Here is a 21,533-nt window from a genome sequence, read left to right as displayed (position 1 = left end):
GGCTTTTATATGCTGTTTACTCATTCTGAAATACTTAAAGTACTCTAATGATATCCCTTAAAAAGTAACAAACAAACAAAAAACCAAACACAGCAGCAACAACAACAAAACAACCAAAAAGCCCCACCCCACCTTTTATTTCTACTCCAGGCTACAAAAAAAACAACAACTACAAAATCAAGTCTTCTGTAATTCTGGATTTGAGCACAGATATTCAGAATGACACTATGAACAAGTTCATTTTGTGAATATTCAGTGTTTCATAGTATAAATTTGGGAAATAATGTCAATTGAACAGAAAATAACTATCTCAGGTTAATAAATGCCAAATGCCTCCTGGTACTTAAATGTCACGGCAAAGACAAAGATTTTATGTGTAATAAAAGTTGAGGATACTTCAAATCTGTTGAGTGGTGAGAAACAGTGGTCATTTCTGACAATTACTTTTGCCATTCGTTTAACCACTTTGCAACAAACTGATACCTGAACTCATCATAATACAGTAAGGGGCTAAACCACTTTGTTCCCATCATTTTATAATGAAAGGTTAAATGTGTAATAGAATATCAGAGACCTATTTAAAAAAGACTTAAGTACTCTTGAGGTCTCTGCTTAAATAGTAACCAGCCTGCAATAAAGCAGTTTATGTACTTGGGGCAGGGTAGGGGGGGAAGAAGAGGTGGGGAGGCTGACAATGATGGTAGAAAAGGTTCCCACCTGAAACCATGGTATTACATTGTCAAACAGAACTCTTAATAAGCACATACTAAGCATCCAAAAGGTTATAAAGATCGTGAGGGAAAGGAGAAATTATCACATCAAGAGACTTTGTATCTAAAAATGAATGCTTGCTTATGGTTCTGCTTGCAAAAAAACACAGAAACAAGCTAAAATCTAATGCGACTATCCTGCTGAGTAATAGGCTTTGTACTTTGATCTGAGTCCTGAAAGAAAAAGATGACTAGACTTCAACTTTAAAGTAGTTGCATCAGGTCACCTAATGGGTACCTGGCTTGTCTGTTCTTCACTCTTCCACCAAAAGAGAATATGGAAGAATAAAAATAAATAGATGAAATACTGGTTCCAGGAGAAAAGTTTGGTAAAAATAACATCATGAATATTTTGTGTCTAGGGCACCTCAGCTGTCCTGACTGAACTGCGATATCCCTTCACAGAGCCTGGAAGGTATTTATAGCATGTGGTTAGTTCATTAAGTGGAACATTCTTCAAAAATTACAGGCACTTGCAGTTGTTTTCAGGGGTCAGACATGAGCACAACATGTTTGTATTGCTGTGTGTGTTTGGCTCTCTGATTTCCTTAGAAACACAAATACAATAAACTCTCAGAGTTTCAGAAATTTGGCTAGACTTCTGTTTTATTTGGGAGAAAACTCTTACTACTTCTTTGCTGCCTTATTTTCTGAATTTTGTTAATTAGCACTTTTCTTATCTCTAACAGTAATGTGACCTTCCCTGACCACTAAGGCTACAACATGTGACTGTGAGAGGTATGCAGATGCTCCTGTGTTACAGAGCCAAGATGACTGTGGTCCTAGAAGAATACTGAACAGGCCACCAGCTGAGATACTTGACTCATTCCATGAGTCAAGTTATTTTCATTACTTTCCAGAAACACATCTGTGAAATTGCTAGGTGATTTGCAAATAACTTACTGTAGGTGAAAAGAAGAATTTCCTAGACTCTTGTTTCCATTTAGTTCCAGGGTTTTTTAAGAGATTTTTTTTCATATGATATAGCAATCTCTTCTGTCCTCTGTGTCTTGGATACATGTTAGCACATTCAGTATACTAGTAGGACTGCGTGAAAAACATACTGGTACACCCCTCGTTTACACAAATGTGCATTAGATGAGGAAAAATTTGAGGGGAAAAATCTATGTTACCTGGTTTCTGTTATTCCACTTCCCAGACCAGGAAATAGCATTTTTGTCTCTGGACTTTTCTTTTGCTAATCTATTTGCTTTTTGCACCTTGGCAGGCTTAAAATAACCACAATGTGCTGATTGCACATGGGTGGGGAAATAGTCATGTGAAGGAAAAAAGTGGGGTTTTTTTGTGTCTGTTTCCCTTCTGCACATTGTTACGCCCTGCACCAGTAAGGTTTTATGTTCATACTTCCTAATTCTTTGTATTTGCCTTACTATTCAGAAGAGTTGGTGTAAATGTTTAGCATAGCTAGCTCATGGGGATTTACCAATATGCTGTGGTAGCTGCATACTGTTAGACTTCTCAGTGTGATGGTGATGCATGTTTTAAACTGATCAGTGATGCTTACCATGTTAAGCAGGCGTATCTTTGAGAAGTTATACAGTCACACCAAATTCTAATGTAATTAAACAGATCATATATCATATTTTGAAATGACTTTAAAGGGCAAACTGAATGACAGTGTTTTGTGTATGACCTTTTAATCTTGCCTACAACAAATTAAATTTTGTCTGCAGAAAATAAATTTATAAAGAAGATGAAGTGTCTTATGACAAGGAAATCTATTAGCAAGTCTTGAATATGACTTGATAAACATAGCTTTGTAAGCTTCACAGTCATTTGGCATTATATCTAGTGAATTCATTTGTGTTTGCATGTGTTGAGAAGTGGAGGATGAATAACAGGCACTTAATTTGATCTCATAGGGAAAAATATTGGATTCTGTAATTTCAGCCACCTCAGAAGTTGAAACTTGTGTATGCAGACTTGAATTAAAGATGGCTTATTGTTTTTCAATTAATGTCACAATCTCCTTTTAGAAGTAGCTGGAAAACACTGTTTTACAAAGCAAGTTATAAAGTCATAGATCTTTGAGTTAATTAAAAATAAGGCGTTCATTTTCTAGGATTGTATAGGAATATTTGTGCTAATGGAAATACCTCTTATTTCATTTCATTGCTGTTATTGTAGACAGCTCTGTAATGTAATCCTTTCAATAAATTTTCAAATTTATTATTGATTTTATTCAATAAATTTCCACCACAAAGTCATCACTGTCACAAAGAACTTCTTCTAACTTTGTTGCTAGGTTGAAAATGCCTTCTAAATTTCCATCTTAGATTAAGTCAAGGTGTTCTATTCAAAAGTGAGAGTAAACAATAAGCAAGAAACAGTAGAAAGTGTCTTGGCAGAGGCAGAAGCATCCGTTCACTCACAGAAAAAAACAATGTATATAATAAGGATTAGTAGGATTAAAAGATTAAAATAAAAAATAAACGGGCAATGTTCCGTACAAAGCTAACCACCTTGAGATGGCCTCTATTTCATTTCCAGTCCCAACTCATCTGTAAAGCATTCAAATAAAAGATGAGATGGTTATTCTCTGTTGCCTTCAAGTTGTAAGTGACCTGCACTACTCAGTGCTCTATACTAGAATATTATTTTTATTTTTAAAATGGCAATACAGAAAACTGAGGCATTTTGGATGGGTCTTTGGAGAAGCCAGTTTGTCATGCAAACAAACATGAAATTGTTGTGGGATGAATTCTAATGTGAAATACCAGTGAGGTACTTGCAACCACGGAGTAAACAGTGCGGACATATTGATTGTTCATTTAAAGTGAAAAAAGGATTTCAAAAGGAGGAGATTGGGGAACTCATTTCACTACAAAATTACAGGCTGAATAGTGATGATACCTTTAAAAATTACAAGTTTAAGTGAGATGGTATAATTAATGGCATAAATATTAGGACTAGTACTATGTTTATGTGGTGCTACTGTGTGCAACTTCTTGGATAAACAAGAGTCAAAAGAAATAGAACCTTGAGAAATATAAGAAGATTTAGCACTAAGTTATTTTGAGCAAGTACTTAAAATCTGAGTCATTCAGAACTTGGTCTAGCTAAAGAGAAATTGACAAGTTCAATGTCCTCACTGCAACTCAATCTTTCACCATTCATATAACTAAAGCTAAAAATTAAAAAGTGACTTAAAATACCAGCAGAAATTTCAGGATTATTGGTGTGTTTTGTTTTTTTTTTTTTTCTTAAGTATCTCCTTTAATGACCATATCAGTGAAGTAGAAAATGGCAACTGTCTTAATATGTTTTCTTACTTAAACACAATTTATGCCCTTTTGTTAAGAACTCTGTTTCCTGTGACCTGCAAAACATAGCATTCAGTATGAACCCAATGAATATTATGAGATCCTCCTTTATCCTTACTGTGTAAACGTGAAGTTAAAATCAATGTTTTCTGTGTAATCCAAGTGGGCTTTGATGTAAAGGATATAGTAGTTATGTTTTTAAAAAGGGCACAAGAACCATAACTACCTTAGTCCTTTTGTATCATCTTTTCTAAATCATTAGCAGACAAATGGCTCGTTCCACCTGGGAGGGATAGGTGTTAGCACAGATCGCCATGCAGGTTGAGCAGCTACTCTAGCAAGACTTAGCGCTGTAATTGCTACACTAAAAATGCCATTTTAAAATGGTATTTCAGAGTAAAGTGTTTGAGTGTAGAGGGGACCTGTTTTGCTAGTATTATAATTTCTGCTCAGTCGTTATATCCTTTCTCTGTATTTTGTGAAGTGTTAGCATGAGTACATATTACTGTATTGACTATGAGTGTGTTTTAGAGCTGAATTACATGTATTCTTGCCTCAGCAACATTAGTATTCTATGTAGGCATTTGATCTTCTAAGTGCTCTGTCAGCTTTGAAATATGTGACTCAATACTGTGTTCAAAGAAAATAAAACCCATAACCTTATTGAACAGGCTTGTTACTGATTGTGAATTAAAAAAATATCAATAATTAACCTTTTACTACTGAGTGTGTTATATGCTGTACCAGTGTAAGAAATCATTGTGAAATATCCCTAAGAATATTCTGAACTGAGTATTAACTTTGGCATTTCTTAGCAGGTGGAGGCTCAAGACAGTTTTCTTAGTAAACCCTGGCTTCACCCCATAACTTGAACCCTCTTAGAATGGAACACCTGTTATTAATGAACTAACAGGACTGTTGACACAAGAACAGGAAGAAACACTGAACTAACCATGCAGTTGATAAAAAGTTTTTTTTAATAATAACACTTTAGGTCACAAAAATAATAGGTTCATAGCAAAAGCCTCATCTGGCCTTATGACAAGAACTGTTATCTTTTATCATAACAGAACTATCCCAATATTTCATTTGTGGTATTGGACTTTTGCTACCAAATATTGGCTCTATGTTGCTCATTTTTATTTCTTGAGAGAGAAGTTTAAGGTAGTAGTCTGCTGCTGTATGTTCTGTGTTATTCTGTACAAAACCACATGCTAGGAATTGCTCAAAGTGAACTCTCATGGGGTGATGAATGCAAGGAGCTGCAGAACCTCTGCTTGCTCATTACTTTGAAAACCAGTGGAATTTATTGTCCAGTGAAGCTGGTCTCTTAAAGCAGCAGAGAACTGCTGCACAGAATATGTTTAAGCATTTCTTGTACTGGTCTTTAATGCCAAAGGCAACTGAACATTTGGTTATTTAGGCATTTCACTGCTGTGAAATTTGTATTTTTTCCTTTTTCATGAGATCGTGTTCATATTTTCATGAATTGTATCATTTTAATGCATGCACGAGTTTCCACTGCACAAAGTGGGCTTCTCTGCGATTCAAGTAGTTGTAACAATATTTAAATTATGTGTAAGGTACTGTATTTCAGCTGCTGATATGATCATTTATGACTAACCTATTACAATTTGTTAGCACAGAATTGACCTTTTTCTTGTAAGCAAAGGGCACATTTTACAGTTTCCTGAACATGTCTTATCTACTTAGAAGGTTTTACAGAAAAGGAAGATGTAGTGACATTTACTTTTATTCTAGTTCACTGCCATTAACCTCTTCTCACTGACTTCTACGTAGTTGTGTATAGTGCTTTATCAAGAGAACGCAAATTAGGCTTCTCTGTGTTTCAATTTGAAGCTTGTTACCATGCTACATTTTACAGAGCTGCAGAATTTGGATACTTAATGATATGCTATATGTGTTACTGCCTATGACACACATGTACACAGCCATTTACAAAACACGGCTTCAGCAAATTATCACATTTCTTCATTGCTCTGAAACATCATTCTTTTAAACCTCCATTGACTTCCCATGAGGAGTTTCTGCTGTTTGGCTTACACCCTTGTACACAGAGCTAGATAGGAAACCAGTTTGCATGGTAAGGTTCTTCAGAATATTCATATTTCACTGGGTTTGCTTTTCCATTTGTGCCATGCCGTGCTATTTAGTATGCCGATTGCTTTGCTTTGCACCCCATGGATCAATTCAGCTATGAAGTTAACAAAGTATGCAAGGTTTCTAGGAACACATATTCAACCATGAATTTTCTATACTTTTTTCCAGCATGTTTAATAGATTTGGACATAAAATCTAAGGCATTTCACAGACTGTTTGATATGTATGGGAAAGCAAAGTTCAAAATGAGGTTTTCCTTTCAGTTAATGTAATGTTTGGAGTCTGTCAGATTTGCTGAAAGATGGGTAGTTTTACTATGTGAGTAACAAAGGAATCGTATCATACCTCCTCCACCCCTATGGTTAGCCTTCCTTGAATGTGTTCATTAAATTGATAAATGATTTCCAGCAGGGAACATTAGAAATGCTCCAGACTAAAAGAAAATAAAGTCAGGACCACATAGGGAGCTGTCTACAGCAGATTAGGAGCCACCTCAAGTTTTAAGTATTGCTTTGTATTGGTATGCTTTTCCGGTGTTAGTACAATCTCCAGCATTTAACGCTGTTGATGGATTTTGAAGCAATAGCAGCAGCGGATACAAATTCAAACCAAATATAAATTATTTATTGCCAAATATTTAGTAGTCCATACTTATTAGCACTCAGTAATGTATTGTTGGATAAGACTGTTTTGGATTTCAGTCTTATCCAGACAGAGTTTTTTGCTAAACAATTAGTATGTGATATGCCATGCCATTCCCTGTGGTGCATGAGAGCTTGCAGAGGACTGTCATTTCCTTTGAATACTTTTTTTGTCCTTTCAAGACATTTGTCTTGAAGTATTTTGAACTTGTCTTTGGATTGCAAAGGTAAAATAGCATGAATTTGTATTTGAGTTGAGGCGATTAATTATGCCTTTCTCATTTGCTGTGTGATGTGGTACTGATCATTGTGCCAAATTGTCTGTATTTAATTTATTCAAAAAGAAGATTATTCTTGTCCTGTTGTGGGGTTTTGTTGTTGTTGCTTTCAGCTGGGTTATGGAATATGTGGGTAACTATCAATGTCCGTAGCATGTTTCTTTTTACCCAAATGAGACTTTTTAAATGAATGCACTTGGTGGCTGGTTTAGAGCATAAATAGAGCATACTACTATTTCAAATAATCTTCTCAGTAAGTAATAAAACTAAGAATACTAAAGATGTAAAAGCTGAGAACCTGTATGGCAACAGCTCTATTTTTATTTTTTTTTTTTTTTGTCTCCAAAGAAACAGAATTTGGTAGTAATTGGCACAAATGCAACAGTATATAAAGAGGACAGGCAAAGGTTTATTTATTTCTATTTGTCACTTAACTATTTTGTATCAGTAACAGAATAATAAGCTTGATTTCTGAAGTTTCATTTTGAAGCAGAAGTTCCTTATTTATGTAGATAGAAGGGAAGAGATGGGTTTCTGTGGCAGCATTTATTTATTTGCTCCTTTTTGATTAGGGGCAACAACGAAGTCCTTCCGTGAATTTTGCATGAGGAATTTTGCTTTTGACAGTGCTTTGGTAAAAATGAGATTGCAGCAGATATCGCCTTGATAAGTAGCTAAAATAATTTTGCACAGCATAACGACATCTGGCAGATAATGTGTAGCTTAATATCTAATACATTAGGCACGTTACTGATTAAAAATTTCTGTGGCTAAATTTGAAAGGGAGTAGACAATGTTATGGTTGCAAACACATAATAACATCTATATATAAAACAATAAAGATGAATCAGGAAAGATGTTTTCTTACTATCTAAAGAATTGTATAGCTTGCACTTTTCTTGTCAAAAGGAGAGGTAAAAGTTATTTCTGTCCAACCAACAGTATGGTCTGTAACGCTCATTTCTCCTGAAACAACTGGATGTGTCTGAATTAGGTTTTTCTCCAGTGAGTCATTTTTATTCTGTGGGGGAGATAGGCCAAGAAAGATTAAGAAACTGTATACAAACTGGTAGTTATGATACCTATTTGGAACATGGGAGCAGAGTTTCCTGGTTTGCCGGGCCTAACCAAAGGTATGAAAGTGTCTTGGATGAATGAAGGGGCAGATGGATGTTTTTGCTTTTTCGTTCGACCAGAACTTCTGTAGTAGAATAGAGAAGCCTTTTATACCTGGAAGCACATTTTGCCAAGATTAGGCCATTTTTAGAGCTGTCATTCTCAGGCTTGTTACTAGAATAAGGCACTTCTGAGCATATTGCTTTTGCAGGTGAATAAATTGGAGCTTTATTATACTGCCGAGCTGTTAGACTTATCGTATTGCTGCAGATATCCTTCAGACAGGCAGTCATTTAGACGCTACTTAATGGTTACAATTATATCAAGAATCAACAGGGAAGATTGTTTTTTAGTATTTGGAAATTCTGATGTTGAATTGGAAAGACGTAAAGAGACTCCAGAGCTTGGAATGTAAACTTACAGATTATATATTAATGTATATTGCTACTGCTTCTTAAAGTCCTATCTGTATCTTACTGCATAGTTATTCTTAGCCAAAGATTAAAGATTATTTTTCTCTCTCTATTTAAAAATAATTACATTAAAATGTCTGAGATGGGGTTTGCACAGTATTTGCTTTTCTGGAAAACTAGAAACTATGATGTTCCTAGTAGAGAATTGGGTTTTTATACTTTTGATGGCCCACTTTCAAATAAATATCATTGTATCATTATTTGATACTCAGATGTCACTAAAATAATTGAAGTTTAAGCGAAAGATTAACACTAAGGAGTACAGAAGACCGCATGTGTGACAGTAGAAAAAAATAGAAAAATTGTTGAAAAGCGTAGCAGAGAGCACAATGGCACGTACTTCATGCAGAAAAACAAAGGACATAGTTGAGAAAGAAAGAAATACACATGGGCTGGTGCTTGTGGCTGTTAGAAATAGTAAACAGTTGGTAAACAATCTTCCAAAAGAAATAGCAGAGCTTGCTTCTTCTCTTCTTTTTTTACATGTTTATCTTTAATTTTTAGATACCCTTTTATGCGTTTGATTTAAGATAAGTGTATTTTTCATTTTAGTGTCCTCAACCCTGGTTCAGGCATAAGCACTTTTGTTTGAGAACACGTAGCACTGAAATGCTTTTTTTTTTTTCTTTTTATTACTGGGACAACAGTCAGCTGGCTATGTAGATTTTTTTCATAACTGAATCACAAGATTCCATCTCTTTAAGGCAAAACTGTATTTACTTTCAGAAGATGCATCTCTGTCATCCGAATGAGTATTTTATAGAGCAATTTGAGTATCGTGGACTATCACCCACTGGCACACAGCTGTGTGAATAAAGCACTTGTCTAGCTGAACCCTGATACTAGGAAGAGGTTTTTTTATCTGTGATGGGAACACACATCCTTTCAGATAGGAGACATGCTGGAAAGTGATGTCTAGGGGTTGTGTATATGAAGACAGAAATTTTCTCAGCACAGAATTCTGAAGGCTGTTCTCATTGTAGGTGTTTAATGCAGAGTTCAGTTTTTGGACTCTTCCAGCTGACTCCAGAGAAGTTGCAAATATTTTGTGTTACAGCTGGTTCACACATGTAGTGTTTGAAGGCAGGACTTAAGAACATCCTCATGCAGAAAAGAACAGCAGGCATCGTACTTGACCAACCTAGCAGCCTTCTACAATAAAATGACTAGCTCAGAGGATGAGGAGAGAGCAGTAAATGGTTTTGACCTTGCCTTTAGTAATACTTTCAGCAGTCTCCCTTAACTTCCTTATGGACCAACTGATGAAGTATATACTAGATAATGAATGGTGAGACAGACTTAAATTAGACTGAACTGTCAGGCACAAAGGGTCATAACTGGCAGGATGATAAAGATGGATCTACACTCTTCTTCCCATGGTGCCTAGTGAATGGACAAGATGAAGCCAGCACAAATTGAAACACAAGAAATTCCATTTAAACATAAGCTTTTTCACAGTGAGAGTGGTCATATGCTGGAAGGTGTTTCCCAGAGAGGTTGTGGAGTGTCTGTCTTTGCAGATACTTGAAATCTAAGTGGATAATATCCTTAGCAAGCTGCTCTAGTTGACCCTACTTTGAGCAGGTGTCTTGGGCTTGATGGTTTCTAGAATCTCTGTGGTTCTGTAATCCTGCTATGGAGTCTGGGCAGGCTCTTTGGTGCCAGCATGTTAACTGAGTTGCTTTTCCTTTTTAATTTCTGTCTGTCCTTAATGATGGCACTGTTGATCCCAGTTTCAAAATAAGGTATGCACCTCAACAAATTATTAATTATGACACGGAATTTAATTGTTTTTATGATAATGTGTACACAAGGGGAATTTCCCTTCTGTCGTAAAGAAACACCAAGATGAGTTTTTATCAATGCGCACATATTTACTCTAAAAGCTGCTGATAGACCAGCTTGTAGCTATATTAAGCAGTTTGGTTGGAAGCACAGAAGGAATATAGCAGGTCATTTTATAATCTGTAGTTTCAACAAGCATGTAATAATAAGAAGAATCCCTTGTCTTTACGGGTGTGGTTAGAAAGTTGTCCAAAATAAGTTGAAGTACACCAAAAATTCTGTCCCCACATGCTGCTTACTGAAGATTATAAATCCCTCTGAGAAGTCACTCATATAAGAGTATATGAGACTGTAAAAACTAGATTTGAAGGAGATATGGAGTCATTTTTCCTTTGTGTTTCTAGGCCCCTGAGACAGATTTAACTGGCTAAATTCTAAGAGTGTGCTTGCTATCACAGGTAAAAGTATATGCATTTTCTAACCAGTATGAAAGTGTAGCAGTCTTCATACTCTGTCAGTCAATGTTGATTTTACATGTCCAGCATAATTAAAATAAGATTCTTAAAACAGCCAAGGAAGTTTAAGAGTTAATCCTGTAGATATAAAATTCTAGATATTTTTATTTCTTGAATGCTGTTATTGCAAAAAGCTGTAGGATTTATCTGAACTGATGTTGTTTTCAAAAGCAAAATGTGCCCTTTAAAACAAATCAAGGACATGTCTGAACTCTTAAATTTTTTTGAGTTATTACTGTTGGAAAAGAGGTCAGATTAACTGAAAGATGTCTCCACTGGAGTTCTGAAACCTTGGCTGGCTTCTTGCTTCAGACCTGCTTTAGAATAGTGATGTACAAAGAAATAAAAGGAATCTCAGGGTTTTTGTTCTTTTTTTTTTTTTTTTTGAAGAATGATATGACCTTTTGTGGGAAAGAAGTCCACAATGCCTAAAGTCATAATATATCCACAAACAACTCTGAAAACAATGGCTTACCATATTTTCTTTAATTTCCACTCTGAATAGTTTGAAGATTGTGTTTCATGTGAGGGTTACAATTGAATATTTAGGTTAAAATAAGTATTGTAATTAAACACTCCTGCCTTTCTCTTGCGCTATGAGGTATAAGTTACAATAAAATATTCATTAATGATTAAGTTACAGAGAAAGAATGATTCCGGGTAAAGTAAGCAGTTAATCTCATTGCAGTACTAGATCATAATTATGCTTTTAAATATGATCTCTGAAGGCTGTGTGTCCTCAGCAATAAGCCCAGGAGAGACAAAGGTGTTTGGAAGATGCCAGAGAGCTTTTATAGTAGCACTATGTACTTCAGTAAATACATTTTTCTAGCTTACTATCAGTTGTCAGAGACTGAAAGATAGAGGATATTTTTATATCTATGGTTTCTATTCAGAGTAATGTTAATTCTAATAAATTGGTCTGTTGGTGGAAGGACTTGTAATTGAAAGGCTATTAGCTGTGTCTCTTGGGTTTGATGTTTTCCCTGCTAGACTGTCTGCTTTTTAATCTTCCTTTTGCTATTCATAAAGAAAATTTCTAGTTGTGCAGTCATTTCTATAGGAAATGTTTACTTTTTCCCATTTTAACTCTGTGTTAGAATGTTTTTTACTTAGTACAGGCAAATGCTTCATTTCATGTTTCTGTCTCTTCCTGTGTATATAATGTTCTGTTCAGATACAAGATGCAGGGGAATATCAACCAATTTGTCAAGTTTATATATTGTGTTAGAAATATGTCCTGAAGAAAATGTTCTCTTAAAACTACAAAATACTGTATGTTTGTTTGTTTGCTTGTTTTTAACAAATTTAGTGATTGTAATTGCTAGAAGGCCTATGCAAATATATGCTTTCTATTTATTCCTTTGAACAAAGGAAATGTCATGCTTTGGTTCTATGTGATGAAGTTTCCTTAAGAGAACTGATAAGGGAAGTAATTTTGCACTGTCTTCCTTTTATTAACAGTATTTTTAAAAAAGTTATAAATAGCCTCTTAAATTTTTTTTGCAGTAGCCTTTTATTTCCAAGAAATCCTCTATTGTTTTGCCCTAAATTTTGGACCCTGAAAAGAAAACTGATCTTTACTTTTCTAAAATTCCTGGGCTGACTGTTTTTCCAGTGTTCTTTGGGCAAAAGCAGTCTTACCTGAGCTCAGTTTCTGTACACTTTCTAATGAATGTATTTTTAGTTACACATTATTTCTATACTTTGTAGTAGTTTGTAAAGAAAAAGAAAATTAGAAAATTCTAAAGAGCAAACATTTCTTCATGTGCTTTATCAAAACTTTCATTCTAAAGTATTTTTGTTTAATACATACAGAAACTAAACACAGTGTTTCTTTTTAAGATACCCAAATAATTGTAAACTCAGCAGTTTTCACTCATTAAGTAATTTGGTTGTGATGCTTAATAAGGGTCAGAATACATTACCTGACCAATATACTTGGGCAATGTTTACTAACCCTGTATTTTAACAACCACTTTCACTGAATTGCCTTGTTTAATGAATGGAATTGATCCAAATTTTAATAAATGCCAAGTAATTAAAACCTAATTAAAATATTTTGGTTTATTATGTGTTCTATAGGGATAGGGAAATGAAAGCAGAAATAGCAGTGAACAATAACTAACAGCTGATGTTTCCATCTCTGTTGTGATGTAGTAGAAGAAAGAAATCATGTGAAAAAAAGAAATGCTTCAGGACTTGAAAAGTAACAAAATAGAGATGTAGTTTATTGTATGAACAGGTTATGCTACTGTTTGAAAGCAAATATGTGTTACAGGTAGAAAGAAGCTGCCTCGTGTGAAGCTTTTTCAGGCCTTCTTGGCTGAAATCAAAGTTACAAATTTGGAACATGTAGTCAGGACAGAAGATGGTCAGAATTCTCATGCAGAGAAGCCTTCACGACCTTGCAGGTAGGAGAAATAAAAGGGAATTCAATACTATAACATGTACAGAAGTAATAAATGTCATGTATGTGAGGAAAGAAGACTGTCAGTAATAATAGATGAGAAGACTGCTGACGATCTGATCACTGTGGGCTGTCAGTGTAATGCTGATAATAAAAAAATATTCTCAGAGGGAAATATTTATGCTGCCTTATCTGGAATACTCTTTACAATTTTTATCAGCTGTATTAAAGAAAGGATTACTTTTGGCATATATTTATGACTAAGTGATCAGAAGGCATATTATATGGAGCAGCAGTTATAAGAGCAGAATGAAGGAGCTTGGTATTGTATGGTTGTTATTGACAAAATTATTATAAGGGTATTCTTGAGCTGTGAAATGTACAGAAGGAAGAGGGAATAAATACCACAGTGAAAAGCTTTTTCAGCACATGAACAAATAGGAGTGAACTGTTTGTATCAATATATATATATTGAAATGGGAAGTGACCTGTCGTAATTCATGCAAACGGGTCAGAAAACTTAAATGTTTTTAAAATGACATGTTATTAACTATGAACAAAGACTAAATTCTACGATCCAAATGTTTGTCTCTGAATAAGTGGAGGAATGTCAGAAATAGCTTTTCCTTCCCAGTAAGCTGAAGTAATGCTGTCCCAGGAGCCTCCGTCTCCTGTTCAGCAGCATAAATCCATGACAAGGTTTGAAAGCAACAACCACTTCTGAGGCTGTTATGTAGCTTTTTTGAATGATGTCATGTTGCACACATTTGTCCAGTTGCCTCTCCCTTGCTGAAGAGTGAGCATTGTGTTTATAGCAGATTTTTCTCAGTTATTATGCATATTGACGCTTGAGAGCTTCAAATCTACAGTCACAGGGCACAGAAGCAAAATGTACTTTTCAAACTGCAGTTATTTCTGTGGAACCTTTGTGGAGCATCAGTAAGCCCAAATACTGTTAAAGCAAAACTTTGAGCCAGTGTAATCGTAGATTTGGATCTTGAACAAGCTGTTAGTTGTGATAAGTGGACTTACTAAGGCCTGAGCTGGCTAAGTCAGACCAGTGCACTTGTCCTTTTTACAGATGAGAGACCAGGGATTTATTTTTTTTTTCTCAAGAGAGTGTCTCATCTTCCACTGATTGTGATTTACCACTACCAGAGATAATGTTCTGGGAAACAGGAAGACTTAAGGAAAGGTTCCTCAACTACAAGGTGCTTAGAGTCTTCTGAATCAAAAATTGTCTCCAGTCCCCCTTCCCTTCTCAAATTTTCTGTTCCCCAGGCTAACCACATGTAGGTGAGCTAAATTCCTGTTGTAAGTGATATATAAAAATGTATGCAGTGTAAAAGGAAATACTGTGAGATTTATATTTTTTTAAATTCCATTTTACTACGTTTTACCTGCTGAAGCTAATTTCTTGAAGAGGTGGATGTATAGAACAGGTGAGCTTACAGAAACAGTGGCTGCAGTTTTGACCATTCTCCTGTGGTATGGTAAGGAAAGGTATTCTAGGATTAAGAAATTTGTGCAGTTTGGTGTTAATTAAACATGCCAACATCCACAATCTTCTTCACTACACAGATGAAATATTTGACATTTGTACATCACTGTGTGGTTAAAACATCAACTCAGTTTTCTCAGTAAAGTCATCTGTATATCAGTTGTACCACTGAAAGTAAAATTTATGCAGAATATAACAGAACACCTACTTGGAAACAACTGTCTGGATTAAAGATGCCTTTTCCAAATTGTTATGGTCTAGACACATGAAGAGTGACAAAAGGATTTCTAAACTATACACAGAAGTATACCAGGTGCTCAGAAGGTGTATGGAAAGGCCAGGTCTAGGTGAAAAACTACTTTGTAGTAATGTGTAGCTTTGATTTAGGGGATCTTGAACAGCTGAGAGCAGAAATCTTGTTCGTCTGCTCAAACTATATCCAGATAAGTCTGTGCTGAAGTGTGGTGAGTCTGTATGCGCACAGCAGTTGAGAGAGTGGAAGCAGCACTTGCTTCCCTGGCAGAGATGGTTAGATCCCGCATCACAGTAGTTGTAAAGAGTAGAGATTCCAGATTTGCTCGTGCCACAATCCCAGCACCATCCTAATGACAAAATTGATACATTTGTGTTTCTTCACGGAAGCAAAGAGGGAGGAAGCAGCTCTAGAGCCCAGAGCATTTTCTGTTGTAAGGTTTTATCAGATGACAGGCTACTTTGCTGAGGGTGTCAGTTTTATGGTACATATCCCCACAATGGCAGGGAATAGTATCTATTTTAAGCCCTGTCTTTGTTTTCACTTTTTACCTCCCCATTGAATTTGCAGAGAAGGCACAGAGCTGCTGTTTGAGCTCTAAGTGAAATTCCTTTTCTGCTTGACTGTTCTCTGCCAGACAGTGCTAACAAGAAGCCTTCCCAGCAAACTCTTAGAGGAAATAAGCTCTGATAACCTGAAAGGGGACTTTTTGTTGTGACGCCTCTAAACCCCAGAGGTTTGCGTTATCTTTTCCTCAAAGCACGCACTCCTCTAAACCCGAAGATGTTGGATCTTCTCTTTCTCAAAGAACACAGTCACAAAGCTGAAAGAGAGAGAAAAGAAAAAGACCTTGTAAGAGAGAGATTCCTTTTTCAGTCCTTTGAGTGTCTTGGAAATGGAAGCAATGGAAACTGAGGTGCCAATCCTCAAGTGCAGTTTGGAGGTGGATGCTTTCTCAAAGGAAAGGATGGAGTTAATGCATTACCTTTACTTTTACTGTAACCCAGCCACTGACAGCTCTGATACTGTCAGTTACCTGCTGTTTTTCTCCTGCTGTGGTAGCACTGAGAGCTCTCGTACTCTTTTAAATAACTGGGGGGTGAGGAGCAGAGGAGGAACCTTATTGTTCATAGAGCCACATTCAACCCAGCGCATCTAGATTCTATGTGTATGAGAGATATACTGGGTTTTTTTGGTATCAGTGTAATTTAAAAGCAAGTTAGAAGTAGATGGATGCTGGGTGTTTTCCCTTTATGCAGATTCTCGGTTAATACAATACTGGCTGGGAAGATCTCTGATGGTATTTGGATACTCATATGGCTTAATGTCCCAGTGTTCATTTTTTTTGCCTGTGCTGTTTTCTCTGTCCTTTTGTGGCCATCTTCTGTTAGCCTCAAGGAGCTAAGAAACTGAAGATAAAATGGAAAGCAATTCTTTTTTGAAATGCATTCGTGATTAAAGCCAACTTGTGTAGAAATCAGTGAATGAAATCTGCATCCAGAAAGAGATTTTAAAAGCTGTTGTGCAAGTGGTAGTTTTGATTGCTTTGTTCAGTATTTATTGCGATTAAAGGAAATGAATAGTTCCTCCATCAAGTACATTAAGCAGTCAGTCTGTGACTATGGTGAATAATTTCTGCTTTCTGGAGCTTGCTGTAACTTTTAATGGTTTAGTGTATTCAGACTCTGTCACTTGTCAGTGCTGCATGGTACATATCCCAGACCAGGAGCAACAGAGATCAATAACTGAACGGGGTTTTCATTCAAAGGAGAACATCTTGGGATAGTAGTGAAATGGAGCAGAATGAGTCCTACCAAGCTTGTGTGGATGCGCTGGGAAGGTAGAATCTGTAAGGATGAGGATTAGAGGCAGGCCTGAAAAACAACAGAACCTGATAAACCCAGGGACATTTACTTAAAGGTGAGATAAACAGGTAAAAGAGAACTGATTATCTCAGCTTTCTACATGTCCAATACGTGAGAATTGCCGTTGGGCAATGACAGGAGAACACATCAGCTGCGTTGGATCAAGTAGTAAATGTAACTTTTTATGAGTTCTGTTTGGAGATGCAGGACCTGTGTGGCATGCCTGGGAGGGCAGTTCCCAGCTTCAGCTCAGCTCCCTGGTTTCTTTTCAGCTCCAGGTAATGCTGCATGTCTGGCACAGGCACTTGGTGCCTGTGTTTGCCCAAGACAGGCCTTGCAGTGGAATAAGAGATGGGTTTGTGTAAACCCTGAACTTACTGTATGGAATTTTTCCTGCTATAGGTAATTGCAAAGTACACCTGCAAGCAGCATATCAGAGTGACTAGAAAAACCTGGGCACACATAGGCCAGGATATGCAGCCATTTGGTAAGTATCATCTTGGCGTGGTGGAGAAGTAGCTGTGGAACAGTGTGAAAACTGCCTTGAGATGAAAAATCTGTTGTGTAACATCTTTCGAATCATCCCAGAAAGCAAGACCTAGTCATTAGCTTGCTGCTGTTGTACTAGCCAGACAATTTATTGTTAAATGCTTGTCTGTAAAGAAAAATCTGCTTTTTCTGGGAGCTCTCGATAGCACTGACATTTACTCAGAGTAAATCTAACATGGATTGGCTCAGAACAGTACAGCTTGACAGACATGACATTTACTGCTGCCATACTTTAACCAATATTGTGATGATAAGGTCTTGGATATCCAATGGAATTGGTGAAATACAATTTTAAACCTAATGGATAGTCTATTTACCTTTACACTAAGCTGTAAGAAGAAATAAATTAAGGATCTTTCCATGCTTCTTGGTATACACTGAAAAAAACCTCATGAATTAAAATTTACCCTTATTTCCATTGTCTCTAGACATTAAAAGTACAAGTTAGATTTTTCCTGTCCTTTTTTTTTTAGTTTCTAAGTGTTTTTCCCACAACCTTGCTAAACTGTAGATTATACATGATCTTTAAATACTATATGATTATTATGAAAAAGGAAAAGGCATTTATTCACATTCAATTCATCCATAAAAACCAAGAGAGCTATGGTTGCAAGTGACCTTTGATAGTTTTCAAGACTTCTTTAAAAATTCAGCTTGAGTTATTGTTCTCTCCTGCCCTGTGCTGTTGAGTTCTATGTTTTTTGCTAAGTTTAATACAGTAGATGAAACTGTGCTTAATGCACATCTAATGCTGAGATTGCAGGTGACACATTGCATTTTTTTCCTGTAGGCTACGAGGAAATTAATTATGGAAAGAGGCTAGAGTTGACAAAAGGGTGTAGCGTTCATTAAAGAGAACTATTGGAGCTCTGTATGAACTAACAATTTGTATTTCTTAGAAAATACTGTTTCCTTACCTTAGAGTGATGGTGCAGTACCATAAATGGATGCTTTCCAAGTGTAACACTCTAGTTTCATTTTGTCCCTCTGTGTCCATAGCAGTCACTTTTCATTCTGTTTTCCTTTCAAAATGAAATCAGTGACCCAAACTGGAAGTTATCCACTGATAGAGTGCAATACAATGGCAAGTGGCATTGGTACACGGTTACTTTAAACTTTCTTGAATCAGCTTTAGTACTGCATCTCTTCAGTTCTTTGGGGTTTTCTGACAGCTTGGAAGATATTAATTTGCAAAGACCAAAACAAATTATTCCAGGTTTCTTAAGGATTTCTCTCAGGGCATTTATAAGGAATCACGCAAATATTATTTTCTAAGAATGACTGGCCCAGAACTGCAGCCTAGCTCTCCTCTTGGGGATGAAAATGAATGCTTTGAGGGAGACTTGCCTTTTCAGCTTAGGGGGAATTTTGAGCCACCTGTCCTGTGGACAAACTTCTTGAAAATAAACAAACCAACCCAAAACCAAACCCCACAAATGGATTTGAAGTGGAGAAAACATACAATTTCATAGTTATGCACCAGAATTGTTCAATGCTGCTTTTTTTTTTTTTTCCTTTAGTATTTATTTATTTCTTTGCTGGACTTCTCATTGCAATATTTGAGCTCCTCTTGTAGGTGTATGCACACAGTAAGTAGAGTCTCACATTTTCTTGTTGTTGAGGCAAATTTCTACCCAGCTTTTGTTTAGTACTTACTTTTAGTGTCGGTGTTTTGTAGTACAAAGTGTATATATTAATGCTTTCAGAAATGCCATGCAGCACTGAAGACTTGTTTTTGAAATAATTTTTAAGAGTATGTATCTAACTGAAAGGTTTGTATTTTCTTCATAGTGAACACTTTAAAAGGAGAAGAAAAACCTGTATCATAATGTCACTAATGAGCACAGGCAGCTACAAGATATTACCTAGTTTTTGAATTTTAAAAATGTTCCAAGTTTTGGATTTTTGTACTTCACTGGCACACAGTGTGTTTGTCATGGCTTGCTGAAAGGTAGTTAGTGAAAGCGGTGCCTTTGGTTTTGCATCTATAGTTGTATTCACAAAAACAGAAATTGTCTTGAAATGGGCATTTTAATCATAGACCCAGTGTTGATTTAATCTTTGAGAAACTTCAATGAATTCCATAAATTAAGATCAATCTATTCTTATGTGCAACTGTCACTGTAAGCTTGGAACAGTGTTTGTGTTTCTCAAAAGAGTGCATATTTAGATCAAATATTCTGGTGCAGCGGGAGATCGAAACATGAAACAAAGACAGTGTTTAGAGGCTTCGTTAGCTGATCCATTTTCCTTGCTCCAACCATGTGAAGTATTTCTAAATTAGATGAAACTAGCAGAGCCCTGTGGTTGTAGGGATTAATGTGGTACTGCATGGAAGAGACTTCTTGCCTGGCTGGCAGCTGAGGTTTGGTGCACAAAGCCCATGAGTACTGATCTGTGGCCCTTTGCAAAGATGATGTTGAAGGTGAACCCTGGCAGCTTCCCTGAAAGCAACCTAAAGTCCTCCCCTCACTTACACCCCCCCAGTTCCTCATCCTGAAGCAAGTAATAGAATTTTCTTATAGTAATTAGTCAATTGGGAATAAAAGGTCTTGGTGAAAGAGAGGAAGAAACTATCAAGTTGCTTTAAAAATACTGTGCTGGAAAAACGTTGCAAACATTGTTAGTAGTGAGCATCAGTGGGGAATATCCTACAGGAAACGAAATAATATATTATTAAACATATGGAATAGTTTTATTTCCACCAGGAAATTAAAGAATTGCATGAGGATATCTTCTTTAGCTTTTTTACATAAATCATTCACATAATATTTCTTTCTTGGTATTAGTCATAAGTTCAATTATCAGTAGTGTAGTGTGTCAGGAATCAGTTATGTCTTGATGAAATCTAATTATTTATTAGTTTATTTTGCCAGATTTTTTTTAACGTGTTTTGAAGTAAAGGTTAGTGCCCTTCATGGTTTAAGATGATCATATTACACACACAGTGTTACTGGGCGGGGGGAGCAATTACCAGTCATGCATACACAATTAAAATAAGTTTGAAACCTTCAGAGAGCTTTAACATTTTGTTACCATTCCTAAGTAAGTATATTGTCATAGTTGTTTATATAGCTGCTAGAAAATCAGAACCTATTCTTTTTAATGCAGACTGCTTATAAATTTATTTTAGTGGATATTCCCTTTGACAGTAACTTCTTTGATGAACAGCATGGTAATTCTGTTGAATGATTCCATGTTATGGAGGTAGCAATAGGAAAAATGAAGAAAAAACTTACTTGCACATCACCCTGAAAAAAGTAATATGAATTATTTTGAAGCCATAACTAATGAGATCTTCTTGCCCTTCTGACTCTGGTAGATACTTCTTGAATAGGTAGGAGGAGTTGGCCAAGAATATTGAATAAAACCTTAACACTTGGGAACAGTTTGAAGTCATCAATGTTCTAAATTTATGTGCCTTTTGAACATTAAGGCCATTTGAGTGGGAATGGTTGCTTAACATTTTTGAAGGGACAGTAACATTACTCCAAAAAATATATTGGATCACTGTCATGATTTGGCAGAATAGCTATTAGTAGTAGAAGTGAGGCAAGGCTTAATTAAAGAAATTAAAATGTTACAAGAACATATCAGCTAGCAGAAGGAACCGTACTCTTGCAAGGCATCTTATGGTCAGGCGCTATGTTTGGGCCTAGGGCAAACTCTGCTGCCAGCTTTGTAAGGCGCTTCCTATCTGTAGTTTTATGGAAGAGAATGCTGGAGAGTGTTATTTACTGTAAAATATCAACAAGTTTTCTTTTTTTTTTGAAATGTATACCAAAGAAGGAAACGTAATGCAGTTTATGTCAAGATGATGGCCATTTATCAGAGTAACAGAATTTTGCTTAATGCAGTCTGGAGATAGCAAAGACTAGCGTGGTCAATAAGCTCAAGTAACACCAGCAGCAGTTTGGGAGTTCTCCTTTTTCAACCTTTCATGCTTCAGTGCCATGAGGTCTGATTAGTCAC

The 21,533-nt window shown here is 36.1% G+C and overlaps 1 long non-coding RNA gene across 1 annotated transcript in view; it reads left to right on the top strand.

Annotated features, from left to right (window-relative positions):
• LOC135580717 (uncharacterized) overlaps positions 1–17,501 on the top strand; it is a 169,145-nt gene extending 151,644 nt beyond the window's left edge. Inside the window, exons 3-4 of the long non-coding RNA XR_010475695.1 lie at positions 13,265–13,397; positions 17,415–17,501. This is a non-coding gene — a long non-coding RNA (uncharacterized LOC135580717). The remainder of the gene's footprint in view (positions 1–13,264; positions 13,398–17,414) is intronic.
• The last annotated feature ends 4,032 nt before the right edge of the window (positions 17,502–21,533 follow it).

This window comes from Columba livia, chromosome 12, assembly GCF_036013475.1.
Source record: "Columba livia isolate bColLiv1 breed racing homer chromosome 12, bColLiv1.pat.W.v2, whole genome shotgun sequence".
Lineage (NCBI taxonomy): Eukaryota > Metazoa > Chordata > Aves > Columbiformes > Columbidae > Columba > Columba livia.
Note: the sequence above shows the minus strand (reverse complement) of the source record. Positions and strands in the feature narration are given on the sequence as shown.